We start from the raw sequence: 19,157 nt of genomic DNA, 5'->3' as shown, positions 1-19,157 counted from the left end.
CACACTGGGGATTGAGCCTGTAACCCTGGGCACGTGCCCTGACCAGGAATCCAGCTGTGACCTCCTGGTTCATAGGTCAACGCTCAACCACTGAGCCACGCCAACCGGTCCACCCTCTGCCTCTTTAAATTTATATGTGAGGCCCTAGCTAGTTTGGCTTAGTAGATAGAGCATCGGCCTATGGACTGGAGGGTCCTGGGTTCCATTCTGGTCAGGGGCACATGCCTGAGTTGCAGGCTCGATCCCCAGTAGAGGGTGTGCAGGAGGCAGCCGATCAGTGATTCTCTCTCATCATTGATGTTTCTATTTCTCTCCCTCTCCCTTTCTCTCTGAAATCAATAAAATATATATATTTTAAAATTTATATGTGAATACAATTTTTATTATTTACAAAAATGGGATTATCTATTTGTAGAAAACCTTTTTTTTCATCAAAAAATATTTCATGAGCTCTGACTGGTGTGGCTCAGTTGTTTGGAGCATCCTTCCATGCTCCAAAAGGTTGCAGGTTCAATTTCCGGTCAGGGCACATACCCAGGTTGTGGTTTTGATCCCTTGTCAGGTGGGTGCCAGAGGGAGGCCATCAATGTTTGTCTGTCTGTCTGTCTGTCTCTCTCTCTCCCTCCCCCCCTTTCTCTTTCTAAAATCAAGGAAGAAAATATATGTCATGAGCATCTTTTCCAAGTAAATACCAAATAATGACATGGGTATTGTGGGAGGGGACGCTAGAATGGGAGGCCCTGGTGATTTGGCAGTGTATTGGGCCAAGGTCACGGGTCAGCTGAGGCCAAGGAGTTGAGGAGGTAAGCAGAGATCAAGGATTGGACCCCTATCACCAAGCCAGGCTGCCTGGTCAATGACATGATCAAGTCTCTGGAGGAGATCTGTCACTTCTCCCTGCTCATCAAGGAATCAGATCATTGACTTTTTCTTGGAGGCATTGCTCAAGGTTGAGGCTTTGAAGATTATGTACATGCAGAAGCAGACCCACTGGCCAGAGGACCTGGTTCAAGGCATTTGTTGTCTTTGTGGACTACAAATGGACATGTCAGTCTGGGTGTTAAGTGCTCCAAGGAAGTATCCACTGCCGTCTGTGGGGTCATCATCCTGGCTAAGCTCTCTGTTGTCCCTGTGCAGGGAGGCTACCAGGGGAACAAGATCGGTAAGTCTCACACCGTCCCTTGCAAGATGACTGGCCACTGTGGTTCTGTGCTGGTGGCCTCATCCCTCCCCCCAGAGCCACTGAGCCCCTGTGCCTAAGAAGCTGCTGCTGCTGGCCGGTATCCACAGCTGCTATCCCTCGGCCAGGCGCTGCACTGCCTCCCTGGGCAACTTTGCCGAGGCCACCTTTGAAGCCATCTCCAAGACCTACAGCTATCTCACCCCCGACCTCTGGAAAGAGACCATGTTCACTAAGTCTCCCTATCAGGAACTCACTGACCATCTTGTAAAGATCCACACCAAATAAATAAATAAGACCCACACCAGAGTGTTTGTGCAGAGGATCCGTGCTCCAGCTGTGGCCACCACATAATTTTATACAAGAAAAATAAAGTGAATTAAGCCCGTTTAAATATATATAATGAACTTTTAAAATGAAATTAAGTATTCTCCATGTTCATTTTTTAATTTAATTAAGTATAGTTGATATACAATATTTATATTCATTTCAGTTGTACAATATAGTGATTCAACATTTTTATACCTTACAATGCAATCACCCCACTAATTCTAGTAATCATCTATCACCATGCTAATTTATCACAGTATTATTGATTATATTCCCTTACCTTTTTACCTATTCCCTCCTCCTCTCCCCCCATTGGTTTCTGTCCAGGGCCATTTTAATAGGTGTAAAGTATTCATTTCATGGATGTATGACAGTTTCAGTAGTTAATTTCAGATTTTTAAACAGGTTGCTTCCAATTGCCTTTACTTGTAGAATCATCACAAATTTGTCTTACCATAATATCATCTAATACTGTCTCATTCTTTTAGGCTCTTTTCATTCCACTGTGTCTACACATAGGTGATTACATCCCAACATCCTAGCTTATAATTGTGATGAAATTGTTCTAGCCTACAAATATTCCCTACATTTGGGCCAATAAGGCTGAGGCTTTCGAAGCTGTATTAGTCTGCTAGAGCTGCCATAACAAAGTCACATAGATTGGGTGGTTTAAGCAATAGACATTTATTTCCTCACACTTCTGGAGACAAAAAGTTCAAGATGAAGGTGCCAGCAAGGTTGGTTTCTTCTGAGGCCTCTCTCCTTGGCTTGTTACTCTTCTTGATGCTCTTCTTCCTCTGTCTTCACATGGTCCTGTGCGTGTGTGTGTGCGTGTGTGTGTGTGTGTATCTATTCTTATAAGGACACCATTTGGATTAGGTCCTACCCTAAAGACCATTTTACCTTAAGTACTTTGTAAAGGACCTATGTCCAAATACAGTCACATTCTGAGGTACTAGGGGCTGGGACTTCAACATATTAATTTGGCAGGGACACAATGCAGCCCACAACAGATGTATACACTAGCTTTATTGCGAAAGGCCCCACCAAGGAGGCAATTTGTAGTAAGGCTTTTTAAGTTTCCATGACATTTTATTGTTTAACACATAACAAATCCTTAGCCTGTAAGACTCATCAGGGCAGGGATTGTTTACTATTGTATGTAGAGCCTGGAACATCATCAGTGTCTACCAATTGCTGGTTGAATGAATGAGTAAATGAATGTCAAGTTTCTTTAGTAGCATAAAGTAATGTAAAGTCAACCTACATACTTATTTTTTGAGCATGTATTTCGTTACTTGCCTGAGGTGTGCATATGATGTAGGGTCTGAGATTGCCAAATCCATTGCCATATTGAAGTCAGAGGCAGTGGGTAAAATCGCCCCAATACCCTGCTCACCATGAAGTGACACACAAGCACTAGATAGGACTTTCTTTTGAGGGAAAGAGAGAGAGCGAGTTCTCTGTCCACTAGGATATGCACATGTTCTCTTCAGTGTTTACATATGGTCAGGTTTTCATGGCTATCTAGTGTGATTTACTGCAACGTCTTCAGCACTTTTTATAGTTAAAAACTCTGGTCTGATCCTTGGACATGGGAACATAGGGACCTTTTCTGTGAGCAAGATGACCAGTGGCCAGGCAGTGTGGATAGAGTCATTGGGAATGTTAAAGCACTGTTAGTGGTCTCCATTTATAAGTACTGTTTGGGGGTCTACTTACCTGGAATTGCAGAAATTTTACTTTGGTTCTATGCATTCCCCATTCATTGAGCACACAGAGGTACACATACATAATCCTTATTGAAGAAGTCTTTATTTCACTTATTTATACTCTGGTTTGTGACTGAAGAGCTCTATCTTACAAAGAAACAAATATTGAATTATAAGTACTAATATTTTAGGCAAAGAAATAATCTTCATCCAATGAGAATAGAGCAATTTTTTTCCAGTCTCTGCGCTCTTGTCTGAAGTCAGAAGGAAGGGACAGCTGGCCCTTTCCATGTCCCCTGAAGTTAACTCATTTAAAAATGCTAGTAAGCAATGAACTTATGTCGTGGAGGAAAGGTTGCTTTAGAAGAGTTATTTAACCTTCCCTAATATTCTAATAAATCTAAAATGATGTTTACAGTTTAGAAGTATAACAAACAACTCATCACTCTAAAACCCAACCGACAATCAGGAAATAAGCAACTTTTGGCTTCTGGGCAGCAAAAGGAGATGTGGTGCTCATGCTTGCTATCCGCACGTTTTTAGCTACCTTGGTTATCTGGTTGGGTGAACCTTTGTAGATCAGAAACGATCAATGAGAAAGGGAAGAGGAGGTTGCTTTTGGCAGGCACACTGAGTTCAGGAAGAAGTGACAAGCCATAGTCCAGATAGTGAGGGAGGAAAAAATCACAAAACCAAACAAAACTTCAAGTTGGAATTTACTGTGGAGTTCTAGGGTATGCTAGCAAATAACTACCTCAAGTATGTCTAGTCTCTTGGGGATGTGATCATCTTGTGGCCTAATATATATCTTGTTCATAAAAAATAACCTTTGCATGACAATCCAATGTAATAGTTGAAGTTTATGATAATATTGTTTTTCTGATTTTTTAGAAAAGGGAGAAAAAAATGAGGCAGTGCATAATATATTTTAGAAAAAAAATTTCTACTCCAAATGGTTAACATTTAAAGGGAAAACCATCAGCCATCAGAAATAATGCATTCCTCAAATTATCTGGTAAAGTAATGATGTATTTAGGATAAGAGCTGTATAAAGGTGTTCTCAGTAGCCCATTCTTATAAGTGCACTGCTTGTGTGAGAGGGAGAACTTAACTAAACTGCAGCGATTTGGAAATTCTAAATGACACCTCACCCCCTGCCTCTCAGCCTTCTTTTTACTTGCCACTCCAAGGCAAACCCCTTCGTCCAGCAACTCCCCTAGGCCCCCAACCCTTTTCAGGTCATTCCCACCCCTCCTATATGCCTACTCCACCTCTGCACACTTTGCAAAATATATTCCTTAAAAATATGTGCCAGTCCTGTGCCTCTAGGATAAAAAAATCATTAGCCAAAACATGTTCCTGCTTTCAAGAGACGTCCCATCCATTTAGGCTGTGGGACCCCATGTTCTAAGAAACTCTAATTACCGGGCTTCTCCACTGCACGTTCCCTACCTCCACACCCCACTGGAATTTGCTTTCTTCTTAGAGATACCACTTCCTCCAAAAGCCTTTCTGCAAGAAGACTAGTTCTCCCAGTTCACGCACTGGTGAACCCCCGGAGAACATGGACTGTCCTTTCCACACCAGGCTCACCATCTTCTTCCAGTCCCTCCTTCCTGTCTCAGCCAGCTTGGGCTGCTGTAACAAAGTACCACAGGTTGGGGGCTTAACCAACAGAAATTTATTTCCTCAACATTCCAGAGGCTGCAAGTCTGAGATCAGGGTGTTGGCAGTGGTGGTGTCTAACGAATGAGTCGTCTCCTTGGCTTGTAGGTGCTCCCTTCTCTCTGTCCTCACTTGGTCTTTTCTTTGTTTGTGTCTGTGTCCTATTCTCTTCTTATAAGGACACCAGTCCTGTTGGATTAGGGCCCAACCTAATGATATAGGGCCTTCACTGAGGTAATTAAGGTGGAATTAGGGCCCATCTTAATGATCTCTTTGAAGACCCTATCTCCAAATGTAGTTACCCTCTGAGATATTGGGGGCCAGGACTTCAATATATGGATTTGGGGGAACACAATGTAGTCCATAATACCTCCTCTGGTGTTGGTGACATCTGTTTATGACTGCTTCTTGTCATCTGTATCGAGTCATCCACTGACACCAACTTCACATTGTTCCTTTCAAGCCCCATCCCCTTCTTCATTGTTAGGGACAGGACCGTCCAAATCAAGGACATATGCCCTGTCCTTTTTCATAGTTTTCTCCATTTCCTCAACCCCATGAATAGGATTTGTGCTCCATTTCACAAGTCATTTGGGTCTTTTTCTCCAGAGGTCTCCGTTCCTGTTTCCCCACTCTTAGCCCCCTTCTTTTCCTCACACCCTGCCTCAGCCTACCAGCCACTGAACCTGCTCTTCTTCCTGTCCTAGACCACGCCCAGGTCTCTCAGTCCCCGCCCCCTTCCGGTGCCGTCCTGCTTGTGATGGATTTTACTCATTTCAATTTCCAACCCTTAGTATTCCCTACCATACGTTTTTTTCCCTCTGTGGCTTCATGGTATTGAAGCTAAAACAGCTGAACTTTCCTGTCACTGATTCCTGGGTTCTCCTCTCTTTGAGCCTCAGCCCCATGGTGCTCCCTGGCTCTCAGCACTGCTGCTTCTCCCGATTCAGACCCATCAGATGGGAACTCTCACAATGTGCCTTTTTCCCGTGAGTATTTCTCAGTATGTTCCTACTATTCTTTTACCCTTCCTTCCTGTCATAGAATATGGATTATCCTTCTTTTCCCCAAGGATGATCTCTCTACCATTTCTTCTCTGCCATAGATACACACACACACACACACACACACACACACACACACACACCTTCCTTCAAAAGCTGTTTCTGTCTCATATATTTGTATTCTCTCCCCTCTGGATCTGCATTCCTTTCCTGTTGACATAATTGGTCTGGGTGGTTTACCCATTCTAAAACCCCTTTCCAGACTCTGATATTCATAGGCACTATTTCATAGATAAGTTTCAAGGCACTGTTGAGCAAGAAGTCTCAATTTCAACACTATTGCCATTTGGGCCAGAAAATTCTTTGTTATGGGTGCTGTCCTGTGCATTGCAGGATATTAAGCAGCATCTTTGGCCTCAACTCAGAGAGATACCAGTGTTACCATTTCCCCAACCTGTGACAACCAAAAAACCGTCTCTAGACATTGCTGAACATCTCCCTGGGGGTCAGAATCACCCCAGTTGAGAACCACTGGTGTAGACATTAAGAGGGCTCTGGTAGATCAACTCTAGCTTACTGTGATGGGTACATAGAATATCCGGCTACAGCTTTAGAATATAGTCTGCACATATGGCACGTATCTTAGGTTGATGTGAAGGACAGATGGTTAGAAAGCAAACTAGCAATATTTATCGCTGTACATTCACATACCTTTCCAATTAAATCCTTGTTAAACAACTACCCAGGCAACAGTGGCCCTTCTGCAGAACTCCAACCCAGAGCATTTTATTGGGATGAGTCAAGACAGTTAAGTAGGCATCGTTATTGGCAAACTAATTCTCAACTGACTAACAACTTCTGGGGTCAGACTGCCTGGTGTGCTCAGCTCTGTGTACCAGCTGTATGATGTTGGGACTCTGTTTCAGTTTCATCAGGTGTAGAATGGGGAAGACAATAGCACCTGCCAGATTGGAGGTGGAGTGGAGTGAAGCAAGATAATACACATGAGGCTCTCAGAACAGTGCCTGGCACATAGTGGGTGTTCAATAAATGGTAGCTGCTATTATCCATGTTCTTGGTACTTTCCTTTCTGTTCCTTTTGTCACCTAACTTCTCACAGAGTATGGCCTTCACTTCCTCTTCTTCCAGTCACTCTTTAACTCCTTGTTTTATGGCCCCTGACTTCCACTCTCAAATCAACTTACTTTCTTGGATCTGACCTTATTTTCAGCTACATGCCTTGATTTCTCTGTATGTGAACACTGTTAAACACCTTTTCCCTTGGCAATCCCTACTTCCTTGACTGTTCTGCTTCTTTAGGGGAACATTAGAGAGAAGGTTGGTTTGCCTTCTCCTGCCACCTAATTGCAGGCATTTCCCTGGGTTCAACCTCTAGCTCTTCACTATCTATCCTGTCTCTCAGATGTTCTTCAGGCCTTTTTCCTGGGTCCAATCTCCTGTCATCTTCAACACATCCATCTGCTTCTTCACACCACTCTTGCCACTGGTAAATGGACCACCACCCATCCAGATACCCAAACCTGGGACCAGAGAAGCAGTCTTCCTTCATTCTTCCTTGTTTTCCACAACCAATTGGGTCCAAGCCCAGTTAATTCCATCTCTAACATCTCCTACCTTTAGTCCCTCGACCTATCCCAGTTTTCACTTTAAAATTCTCTTTTTCTGTGAATGTATTCTGTTTAAAAAATATATATTTTATTGAGTTTTTACAGAGAGGAAAGGAGAGGGATAGAGAGAAACATCGATGAGAGAGAAACATCGATCAGCTGCCTCCTGCACACCTCCTACTGGGGATGTGCCGGCAACCTAGGTACATGCCCTTGACTGGAATCGAACCTGGGACCTTTCAGTCCGAAGGCCAACGCTCTATCCACTGAGCCAAACCAGTTAGGGCCCCAGTTTTCACTTTAATCCCCACACTGTTTTTGTTTTTGTTTTTTAAATATATTTTATTGATTTTTTTACAGAGAGGAAGGGAGAGGGATAGACAGTTAGAAACATCGACGAGAGAGAAGCATGGATCAGCTGCCTCCTGTACACCTCCTACTGAGAATGTGCCCGCAACCAAGGTACATGCCCTTGACCGGAATCGAACCTGGGACCCTTCAGTCCGCAGGCTGACGCTCTGTCCACTGAGCCAAACCGGTCAGGGGCCCCGCACTGTTATTGATCACTTCACCACTGCTGAAGTGATTTACCTTCTTTTGGTGATTCATCTCTTGGTCAGTGCTCCAGAGGGATTTTTTCTTTTCTCTCGTATCAAATTGGCCAAATTTTTAATCTATGTCCTAATTATGTCTCCAATCAATCCATTCCTCTCTATCTCTACAACCCAGTGGCTTACTAGATCCTTATTACTTCTTAGATGGACTCTTCTATTAATTCCTAACTAGCCTTACTGTCTCACGTCCTTCAGACCCTTCTCCACAGTTCCATGAGGGAGGCTCTGTCTACCCTCCTTCTTAAGCCTTTTCAGGGCCTCGCTGTTGGATAAAGTCCATGGCAGCTGCGAGGTGCACAGAGCTAGGTGATCTGGCCCACTGGCTATTTTTCCAGCTTCATCCCTTGCTGCATCCCCTCCTCCCTCTGTTCCAGCCACAGAGGTATTTGCAGTTCAGGGAACTGACCTTGTTTTACATCTCATGCCCTTGAGTTTACTATTCACTGCTCCGTCTGCCTGGAGGGCCCTGCGCCCTCCTCTCTGCCTCTGAGATACTTACACATCTCGTGAGATTCAGCAGATGTGGCACATCATCCAAGAGGCCTTTTCCAGTGTCCACATTTTTTTTTTCTTCTTAATTCTCTTCCGTGGCAGAACTGTATGTTTTCCATATAGTTCTGTATCGCCTCGTCTGTCACCTTCCATCTCAATGGGCTCCACCTCTGACTTTCTCATTTTGTCATTCATTCTCTCAGTCACCTGGCTAAGACCCAGGTGTTATCTTGTTCCTCATTTGTTCACACCCACATTCCCAGCCCACCAGTTGTTTTTCTGTCACTTCTTCCTCTGAGGTGGTTCTTGATCATCTATTCTCCATTCCCTTTACCTCCTCCCTAGTTCAGGCCCTCATACCTAGGTTTTCCATGAATGGTATTCAAAATTGTTTGTGGGATAGCCTCAGCTTGTTTACCTCTCAGTCTCATCATCTGTATATTCCTGTGTATATTATAATCCAGTCACACTGGAATCCTTAGTGATCTTTGAATAGGACTCATGACAATCATACTTTTGCACCTGCTGTTTCTAATCCCATCCTCCACCTACAAAATTACTAGCTCTTCTCCATGGATCAACTGCATTGCTTTCTCTTTCATGAAGCTTTCCCCAATTATTATTAGAAGTGACCTCTTTTCTCTGAACCCCTGAATTTTGCACCTACTTAATGGTTCTTACATATGTTGTTGGTTTGCATTTCACGATTACTTCATGTACAGAGATTCAATTATGAACTCTTTTAAGGCATGGGTTATAAATTATCCATTTTTTTATCACTTCTCCACTATAGAACCTAACACAACTTCATATATGTATATATATAGCTTCATTGAGATACTAGAGGCCCGATGCACGAAATTCGTGCAAGGGGCTCTGCCCTTGCAGCCACTGTGGCTTGCCTCAGCCCTCGCAGCCCCAGCTTCATCCGGAAGGTCATTTGGCTGTCTGGTCTAATTAGCATATTATGCTTTTATTATTATAGATAAGTTACATATTCACCCATTTAAAGTATACAATTCAATGGTTTTAATAAATTAAGAGTTGTGCAGCCTTCACCACAATCAATTTTAGAGCACTTTTTGCTGTTGTTGTTAATCCTCACCTGAGGATATTTTTCCATTGATTTTTAGAGAGAGTGGGAGGGGGAGCGACACAGAGAGAGAGAAACTTGGATGTGATAGAGACACACTGATTGATTGCCTCCAGCTCGAGCCTCGACTGGGGTGGGGATTAAATTTGCAACCTAGGTATGTGCCCTTCTGTCACAGGGCTGATGATCTAACCACTGAGAAACCGGCCAGGGCGTTAGAGCACTTTTATCAGCCCAAAAAAGAAACCTCGCACACATAAGCAGTCAATCCCCATCATTTCCCCCCAAACTCTTAGCCCCAGGCAAACATCAATCTAATTTCTGTTCCTGTAGATTTACCTATTCTAGACATTTCATAGCAACAGAAACATAACATTTGTCCTTTTGGGTCTGGCTTATTTCATTTAGCTTATTTTCTAAGTTGATCCATGCTGCAGCATATAATGGTACTTTATTCCTTTTCATGGCTGAATATTATTCCATGCATGAGTAGACCACATTTTGTTTATCCATTCATTAGTTGATGAGCATTTGGGTTTCTACTTTTCAGCTATTATGAATGCTATGAATATTCAAGTATAAGTTCTCATGTGGACATATGTTTTCATTTCTTGTGTATCTACCTAAGAGTGGAATAGCTGAGTCATGTGTTAACTCAATGTTTAACATTTTGAGAACTGCCAAGCTGTTTCTAAAGGTGGCTGCACCATTTTACATTGAAATGCATGAGGGTTCCAGTTTCTCCACACCCTCACCAACACTTGTTATCTGTCTTTTTTGTTGTAGCCATCCTAGTGGATGTGAAGTAGCATTTCACTGTGGTTTTGATAAATATTAGATGTTTGATAAATATTTGTCAGTTAAATTATATTTATATATAACATGAACAAACAGACCTTTCAACAGGTCATTTGACTTGCAAGTTTATTAACTAGCTAGAAAAGATTAGCACACGGTCCAGAATGATTATAATTCAATTTGTAAGGTTTTTTTTATATTGTTTTCTCTTTTTTTAGTTGCTAGTGTTATCTATGTGACATTATAAAGGTGGCAGTTTGTCATGAAAATTCATGTAGCTTTGTAGGTTTGAATGTATTTTACAGAATAAGCTAAATTCCAACCAGAATTCCAACTTTTGATTTTGTCCCTACTCAAACACCACCAATGAATGGGGAAACTAGGAAAGGCTAATTCCTGAATCCAAGACAGGGCAAATGAGTAAAATAGCATTTCCCACATGGCCTTTCCTTTGCCTTCTCTTTGGAACACGTTACAACTTGGAAGCTCCAGACACCAATTCTGTGGTGACTGTGTGAACTATTACTCTTGTTTAAAGACTTGCCTCCTCCTAGGCTGGCCTGTCTTCAAAAAAGCATTTGATAGTACACTTGGGTACATGGGCTGGGGGTAGGGAGAGACGTAAGAAAAATGCAAGTGCTAAAACTTCTTTGGGTAGAGTTTTCCTCAGTAAACAGTAGACCATGGGAAACATAACAGGTTCTGAAAACTTAATTTTGATGAATCTGGACGTTAGAGAAACAGCCAGCTGAATCAGTTCCCTCTCGGGCAGTGGCTTAGCCTTCTTATCTCAAGTCAGAGGTAATGGTCCAACTACTTTTGCTTGGTTCTAGAGAGTTCTGTCTTGGCCAAAACCCATCTATTTAGTCCAGGCCTAGCCAGACACTTCTGCCTGTAGCCCTGAAAACTAGGGTTCCACTTAAGGCTGCAAATTAAAGGCGCATGATTGGGCTTAAAACTTTGTATGGTGTGCAGGTGTCCTCAGAGGAGCTGCTGCGGTGGTCAGTAGTAAGTAGAGTAGCACGCTTTCTGTATGTATAACACCATCTTGCCTAACTAGTCTCAAGTAATTCTACAGTAGTATTGTCTGCAACTAGTTAAGAGGCATATATTTTCCACAACCAGTTACCCGGTTATCTGTCTGAAGTTGTTTCCAAAGGCTGAGAACAGGCCCTTTCAGAACCTCGGTAGGAAAAGTATTAACAGTTGGAAACATGTCAGCTGCTTTATGGAGGAAGCACAGCCCAGGCCTGGTTTCTCTAGGCTCCGTGATAACTTGGGCTGCAGCAGCCGGCGGCGCGAAGCTCGGTGGTGGGAACTGTAGAGATGGAGAGCGGCTCTGAGGAGGCCCCTGCTTTTCAGAGTTGAAACAGGAGCCCTCTGAGAGAAAGAGATATTGCATGTGGCTTCCCTGATGCCTCGGAGGGCGAAGTGGATGACACAGCATCAGCCGTTCCTTGGGGGGTGGGGACACTGTGGCCGCTAGAAGCCTCTGCCCTCATCGGCCCCTTGGGGGCCACAGCCATAGTTCAGCATCAGTTGTGGAGTTTGGTGAAGAAAAGGTGACAAAGGCCAAGTCAGCGTTCAATTGGTTGGAAGGAGAACACGCTCCCGGCTGGCAGCCCCAGAGCTAGAAGGACCGCACCCTGGGAGAGAAACGGCTTTTAGTCGGGGGCGGGTGCAGCAACAGTTCCTAATCTCCTGCCTAATCATCTACTCGCTCCACCTGGATGCGGAGCGAGGATCCGGTGGAGAGAGAACCGCGCGGGTGGGACTCCCCCTCTCATTTACCTCCAAGACCCAGAAGGACAGCGCCAGGTCAGGCACCTCGACCCCCACGCCACCCCCTGTGGCCTCCGAGGCGCCCCTCTCTTGCCTCTTGGGCATTGCTGCCTTTCCCCCCTCCTCTGTTAAAATAGTGAGAAGAAAAAAAAAAACACACAAAAACACGGAGTGAAGTGATGGAAAACTGGAGGCGGAGAGTCGCCTGCAGTGAGGGGCGGGAGGGGAGGGGGCGCGGTGGTCCCAGAAGGTGGCTGGCCAGCGAGCGCTGAGATGATCGGCATCAGGCTCAGCGTCGGCCGCCGCCGAGACCTTGTCCCTGGGGCTGCCCGACCCATCCCCTGGCCCGGGGCGCCTGCGGAGGGCGTGGGGCAAACCTGGGGCTGCGGTGGGGGTAGGGTAGACCTCACCTCCATCCCTCCCGGGATGGAAACCGCGCTCAGCCCGCTGAAATCGGGGCGGAGGGGACAGGCGGGTACCGCGGTCCCTCCCACCCCCTCGCCGGAGCCGCCGCCGCGGCTGTTCAGTAACACGTCCCCAAGAGACTGGCAGGAGCAACACGTGATGTGTCTACTTATCAGGGTGAGAGGGGGAGAGCGAGTCTCTGAGCGTGCGGGCGAGGGAGCGGGGCGGGGGGCCGAGGCGGGGGCCGGGACGGCGGCTGGGGTGCCGGGGTCGCCAGCTCCGCGCCCACCTCCCTCCCTGTGGGAGAAGAGGAGGAGGGGAAGTGACTGCGGAGTTGATGAACTTTGCACATCCAGAAACGCCATTTTGATTCCTTTTCCGGAACAAGTTTGCATCTCTCCTCGCTCTCTCCCCCAAGCCCACCGGTGCCCACGGCATCATGCCTGGGAGCCCAGCGCCCTGCCCTGCCGTAAGTACGCGCCCGGGGCTCCGGCTCTCGGGACTCGGGTGGCAGCGAGATGTCCGGGGCTGAGCGGGAGCGACCTTCTGAAGAACTTTTGGGGATGGGGAGGGCGAAGTCTGCGGAGCGTGTGGTAGTTTTCAAACTCGCCGTTCCCCGGAGCCGAGGACCCGGGCGCCCCACGCAGCGCTACGTGCGCTCGGGGCGGCGGGGCCGGCCCGGGATGAGCTGGGCAGCCCTCTCCCCTCGGGCTGCGCGCCGGGCCGCTCCTCCTCCTCCTCCCCCTCCTCCTCCCCTTCCTCCGCTCCTTTCCCCTTCCCGAGCCGCCGGCTCTGCCAACCAGCTCCCAGCGCGAGCCGCCGCGGCCGCCGCCAGGACCTGATGCGCATCCATATTAGCCGTCCGAGCGCTGGAATTCGGCTCGACCCGCGCCGCACCCACCACCCACTTTATTTTTAACCAGCACCGCGGGGCCTCGGATGGTGCACGCACCGCCGGCCAGAAACATCTTCCCAGCGCTGCTCTCCATCTTCCGCCCTCGCTCCCCCGACATCCTCCCCCCCATGTGGGAGGGGAAACTTTTCTCCTACATACTTTCGAGTCCCTCCCGGGCCGAGCTGCGCGGAGATGACGGCGCCCGCCCGCTGCCGCAAGGTATCCGGGGGTACCCGCAGAGGGTGCTGGCTGGGGGTGCCCGCTCGGGGCCGCGCAGTGGGAGCATCTGCCGCGCCCTGCTTTGCGGACTTTGATCCTCCCTGGCAGACGGCGCCGGCCGGGAGGCGGCCGCGGGCAGCCCTGCGCCCTCGCCCGCTCCGGGCTCGTGGCTGGGGGTCACGCCGCCCACCGCCCGGGGTGACCAGCGGAGGTGGGGGCCGGAGCTCTGTCCGCGTATTGTTCCCCGGCCCTTCCGTTGGCGGTGTACGTGTTTTCGTGGGAGCCCTCGGTGTGGAGCGGAGCCTGCATCGCGGTGGGGGGGGGGGGGGGGGGCTCGGCGCCCGGCGCCGTCACGAGCACAGGAAGGAGGCCGGGAGCATCCGAGGCGGGGCCGGCTGCCGGGGCCCGCTTCGCCGCCCAGCTGTGGAGCGCGCTCGGAAACTTTTGTCCGCTGCCCGCTGGACCAATTTTTTTTTTTTTTTTTTTTTTGCGAGTTCTGGGGCTTCCCTTCCTCCTCTCATCCGGGCCCGCAACGCCCAGCAGGGGTGGGGAGGGGCGGCGTCGAGAGGTTGGGGACCCAGTGCGGCCCCCCCCCACCCCAGCCCAGCCTCGGGCTCAGCCCCCCGCGCCCCCTCCCCGTTCGCGGTCGCTTAGGAAACTGCGACCTTAATGGTTGCTAAGGAGCGGGGAGGTCCTTCCCGTCGCCGGCCCCCTCCCTCCCTGGGACGCGGCGTGTTTTCTGAACCCGGACGAGGGTCGCGTCGAGGATGTGGTGACTGGCTCCCCTGCCGCTCGCGGGGCCGGGCGAGGCGCGTGAGTGCGGGACGCGGCGGCCGAGCTACTTTACTTTAACGGCGTGGGGGGCGGGGGGGGCTGGTAGAGGAGGGCGCAGCGGGGGCGAGGACCCTGGGTCTCGGGGACCCGCCGGCGGGCGGGCCGGTTGACAGGCGCCGCGTGCAGCTCGCGTCCAGCGTCCGCGGTGCATCCGTGATGGGTTATAAAAGAGGAGGAAAGTATTTCTCCTTGCTCAGCAGATTTGCCCTCCCTCGCTGCTTACTGGTTAGAAGATAGAACGTGAGCCCAGATCCGGACGAGCAGTTCACATTCCATTACGAAATTCTACACGGCTTCAGAGCCAGCAGCAGCACACATTCGGGGCACTTTGGAGTTTTTTTCTTTTTTGGGGTGGCGGTGGAGATGGGTAGAAGGGTGAATAAAAAAATACAACTTTTTGGTGTGCTGAAAAACCTGCCCGAAGGTTTTCATCAGTAGCGGGATTAACCCTCATGCTTGTTTTAGAGTTTAGATTTAGGCTTAACCTTTTGAAAACCAATGGATAGAAAGGTTGCTTGTTGGATAGGGATGCTGGAAATAGGGAGGTATTTCTGTCTTGAAGAGACTTGAGATGATTTCTGCGAAGGTTGAGTTGCTAATGTGCATCCCATAATTTTGAGATATTTTTTTCTTTAAATATTCAATGGTCTGTGCATGCACGTTAGTGTATTCTGAAATAAGTTTAATTGAAGTGGAAGGTGGAGAAATAGGAACTGCAGCGAAAGGAATGGTTTTTGTTTTGTGTTTGGGGGGCGGTGCCCCCAACCACCACCACCACATTCACAATCCTTAAAATGCATCCCCCAGATCTGGTGCTTTTTCGAGTTCTAAGACCTAATGTAACCCGGAAGTCTAAGAGGCTGAAGTCTTGGCTGAAACTTCTTCTTTTTTTGCAAACGTTTAGTTCTATGCTTCCTTCAAGAGTCACAAAGAACTTTTGAAGGAATGGGTTCAAAGTTATTCTTCAAATTTATGCAAAGGTGAGCCACTAATTTTAAGGTTATTTTTATTGCTGCTTTTGGAGGGAGCCTTCTGGGTACCGGCTGATGGATCCTGCTTTGATGTGTTTTGAGCTTTGGTTACACTGATGAATTAAACATTTGAATGGCTTTTATCAAGTTTTAAATGTGTGAAAAAATACCTTCTCTCCTACCCCCTTTTTACAAAAGAAAGGGAGATCCCTTTGATTTAGTTACTTGTTTAGCTTGTGCTCCATTTTAGATTGTTAATGAACATGCACTGTTTTATTCTTAAAAATACTGCTAAGCTGATTGCACTTTAGGATATTTTGTTTTTAAGGAGGATTTCCTGACTGTGTGATACTCGTAAGTGCTGCTGATGCTTACTGTTCTATAGCATATGATTCTGAGTTTTCTAGATACTAATTTTTCATTAGAAAATCAAGAATCTACGCTGTCATGTTTGTTATGTGATGGGGAAGATGGGTCTGACTCAGCTGGCAGAGGTGGTGCATCCATTCCTAACTGTTTACATCATCCAACAAATGACCTTTTGACTCAAGGGTCTTCTGTTTTAGATTTCTTCAGGCCGATTCCTGAGGTCTTATTTGCATCCAGGACAGGTACAGATATTGAAGAAGGGAAATAAACCTAACCTTGTTAGTCCTGCACTGATGTACAGATGTTTATGAGTTACTTGCTGTAGGTCAGGTAGTAGCTGATTGCTATTATGTAGCTTTCATTTTTTTATGTTCAATTTTGAATTGCTGTGTTGGTCCACTTCCTAGGTCAGTTTGGAAATCTTTGCTTGCTACCTTATGCTCAGTTGTCAACATCATTTACTACCTTCAGCAAAGGCTATTTCCTGATTAATAAAATTTTAAAAATTCTCTTTTAGGTTTATGGCATAATTAATATAAATTTAACTCCTACAGAAATTGGTTCAATATGTTCACTAGAAAGAGTCAGATGTGAATCCCTTTTGATGTTTCTATTCATTATCCTTCTGAAAAGTAGGTGATGCTCAAAAGGTCATAGGATAAGGGTTGCTAAGCAGCTAAACAGAAGGATGCTAAAATTAACCAAAGCATTTTTGAAAAGGAGTCCTTCCCTGGTTTACATTATTTACTAGCTTTAATTAATTTCTGAGTTCCCCATGTCCTTTGACCCAGGAAGGTAGGATGTTAAGTTTGTTTTGTTTTTGTTATCATATTTAAATAAGCACTCTTTCTTTTGTAAGTGTGTTTTAATTGAAGTTCAAGCTCTCTGACCAATTCTGGTGTCAAATGACAGTTCGTCTGGGGGGACTTCTTGTATATTACCTGTGTATTCAGGTTAAACCTTACATTCAGGAGGATATGTGTGAGTAACATCACTTGTATTTCATTTATTAGTAGCAGAAATTTTAGTTTGTTTTGGAAAATCTACCTAATACATAAAGCAACGTCTTAGTTCACTCCTTATTAAACAGATTAGCATTTAAAAGATAGAAATGCAGTATAGTATCAGTAGGAAGTATGCAATATAGTCTCTCCTAATAACAGGACATCATTTTCTTACCCCTTTACTGAGATTATCATTCCTTTAGGTTTTGATAGGGCTCCTCCTCCTTTTTACTCTACTTCTTCATCTCAGTTTACTCAACCCAGTTCTAAATACCTTTTAAAAATAATTATATTAGTTATAGAATATCTTTGGAAGGATTGACCAAATGTTAGGGGGCAGGATGTGATATACATTACATTTCTGCCGTAACTATGTTCAAGGATCTTGGCGTTTTCAGTGAGATAAAATGGTTGAAATCTAACTGAAGCTGTGGTTGGTTGAAAGGCAAGTCCTCTGTAAGTCAAAAGTTTCCCTGCCTCAAGGTTACTTGTGTACATATGACCTACTGAACAGGCAAAGTTGAGTAATATTTTTATATCCAAATATAATTAAGAAATTGGATGGGTTCCTTTGAGGAGGCAGGGTATATGATTTTTTTTTTTTCTGTCTGACTTAGGAAATGATTTTGAGTAGAAATAGCCCCAGCCCTCTTCAAAACATAGGGGTCAGATTGTGGTTTCCATGCCTTAGGGGGCCTCCCCATAAATCAGAGGTAAAAGGTGTACCATATGAAACACAGAGGGAGGCATACGATGTGCTTTCTGAAATGCATCACTTATTTTTAATTTCCCCAACTCTAATAGGAGGCAGAATACAGAGGAAAACCAGTTGAAATGTTTGCATTACTACTGGGATAGAAGAATGAGGAAGATGGGAGTGAGGGGATGGACTTTTCCCTGTTATGTTAATTGTCCTGTGGACAGTGTCATCCACTGTGCTGGTCTCAGTTTCTCTTCTCACCTTCCCTGGGTATTGACTGTTGGTATCGTCAGTTGGTGGAGATAGGGTGGGGTGGAGAGGAAGGGAGGCCCTGGAGGAGGGCACGGGGAGCTGTTTCTTCCAGCTACTGGTGCATCTTGTTTCTGATGGTACTTCAGGATACAGGTGAGCCAGTCAGCCATCAGTAGAGGTGGCTGCCGGTGAATAGGTGCTTCAGACAAAAGAAGTGGGAGAGGGTGGAGACTGTTTGTTCAGTGTGATTCAAGCAAGTAATGCTAAGAGAATTTGAAAGCCTCTGTAAAATCCCCAGGACCGGGCACTGACTGCTCCTGCAGGATTCACCTGAGGCCTTTCAGACTCCATGAGGGCGGGTGGTCCTGATAGGGTGGAGAAAGCCCAATGAAAACCCCCACATTCTTTGTCAGCCAGCCAGACTGCAGAGAAAAAGTCTCAGTGGGGGTAATTAGATAAAGCTTTTAAATGGCTCTATTTGTTTTTCCCCTGGCTGCTTGGTATCTCATCTAGTTTCCCCCCTTTTTCAGAAACTGTGGGGTAGGATTGTTATACAAATGTTTGAGACTTTTAGTGGTTTAATTACTTTGAAAATTTCCTTTCTCAATAGGGTGTACCTTGGACAAAGTTAACGTCACCCTGCTTTTGTGAAGAAGGCATTTAATAAGATTCCAATTTTATCCTCAGAGGAACACAGTGACGATTGGGTGGTTATATTAACCCATGTTAAAGCTGTGCTGATTTCCACCCAGTGGCTGGTCATAAATCAAGCCTAGGTAGGACCCTAACCCCAGCCTACCTCTGTACAACACCTGCTTTTTAAAGTCCACTCGGCCTCAGAAGACTGAGCAGTAAATATACAGTACCTCTCTATTTGTGTGTGTGAATGTGTGTGTGTATGTGTTTAAAAGGGGACCAGATCATTTAAAAAATAATTCTGTGGTTGAATCTGAAGATGTAAAGCAATTAAAAAAGAAACGTTTTAGCCTTTGGCAGCATTTCTGTTGATGAATACGATTATACACGTTTTTCCCAGCAGGTTTTCTATATTGTGGAGTTGTTGTAAGGATGAAATGTCCCAGAAAGTAAAATTCTATTTATGGAAGAAAGTATTATATTTTGAGCTCAGGAAACTTTGTGGGTGCCCATCTGGATTTCCTTTCCAGAATGGTGCATAATGCCATTACTTTAGGCAGACTTTGCCTAGGAT

General features: G+C 46.0%; 1 protein-coding gene and 1 pseudogene across 4 annotated transcripts in view; both read left to right on the top strand.

The window, feature by feature from the left end:
- The first annotated feature begins 703 nt into the window (after nucleotides 1-703).
- On the top strand, nucleotides 704-1,560 carry LOC139002480 (small ribosomal subunit protein uS5 pseudogene; annotated as a pseudogene).
- Nucleotides 1,561-12,973: 11,413 nt separating this feature from the next.
- Nucleotides 12,974-19,157, top strand: part of RREB1 (ras responsive element binding protein 1) — a 147,639-nt gene continuing 141,455 nt past the window's right edge. For 3 of the 4 annotated variants that reach the window (XR_011470281.1, XM_070405780.1, XM_070405781.1), the window contains exon 1: nucleotides 12,974-13,172. The gene's annotated coding sequence lies outside the window, so the exon portion shown is untranslated. Of the gene's footprint in view, nucleotides 13,173-13,543; nucleotides 13,818-19,157 lie in introns of those variants that run through there. The other variant, XM_070405779.1, reaches the window with a different exon arrangement.

The sequence above is a fragment of the Myotis yumanensis genome, unplaced genomic scaffold (genome assembly GCF_028538775.1).
Source record: "Myotis yumanensis isolate MYYU_CA2020_CCGP unplaced genomic scaffold, mMyoYum1.0.hap1 SCAF_2, whole genome shotgun sequence".
NCBI classification, from domain to species: domain Eukaryota; kingdom Metazoa; phylum Chordata; class Mammalia; order Chiroptera; family Vespertilionidae; genus Myotis; species Myotis yumanensis.
Note: the sequence above shows the minus strand (reverse complement) of the source record. Positions and strands in the feature narration are given on the sequence as shown.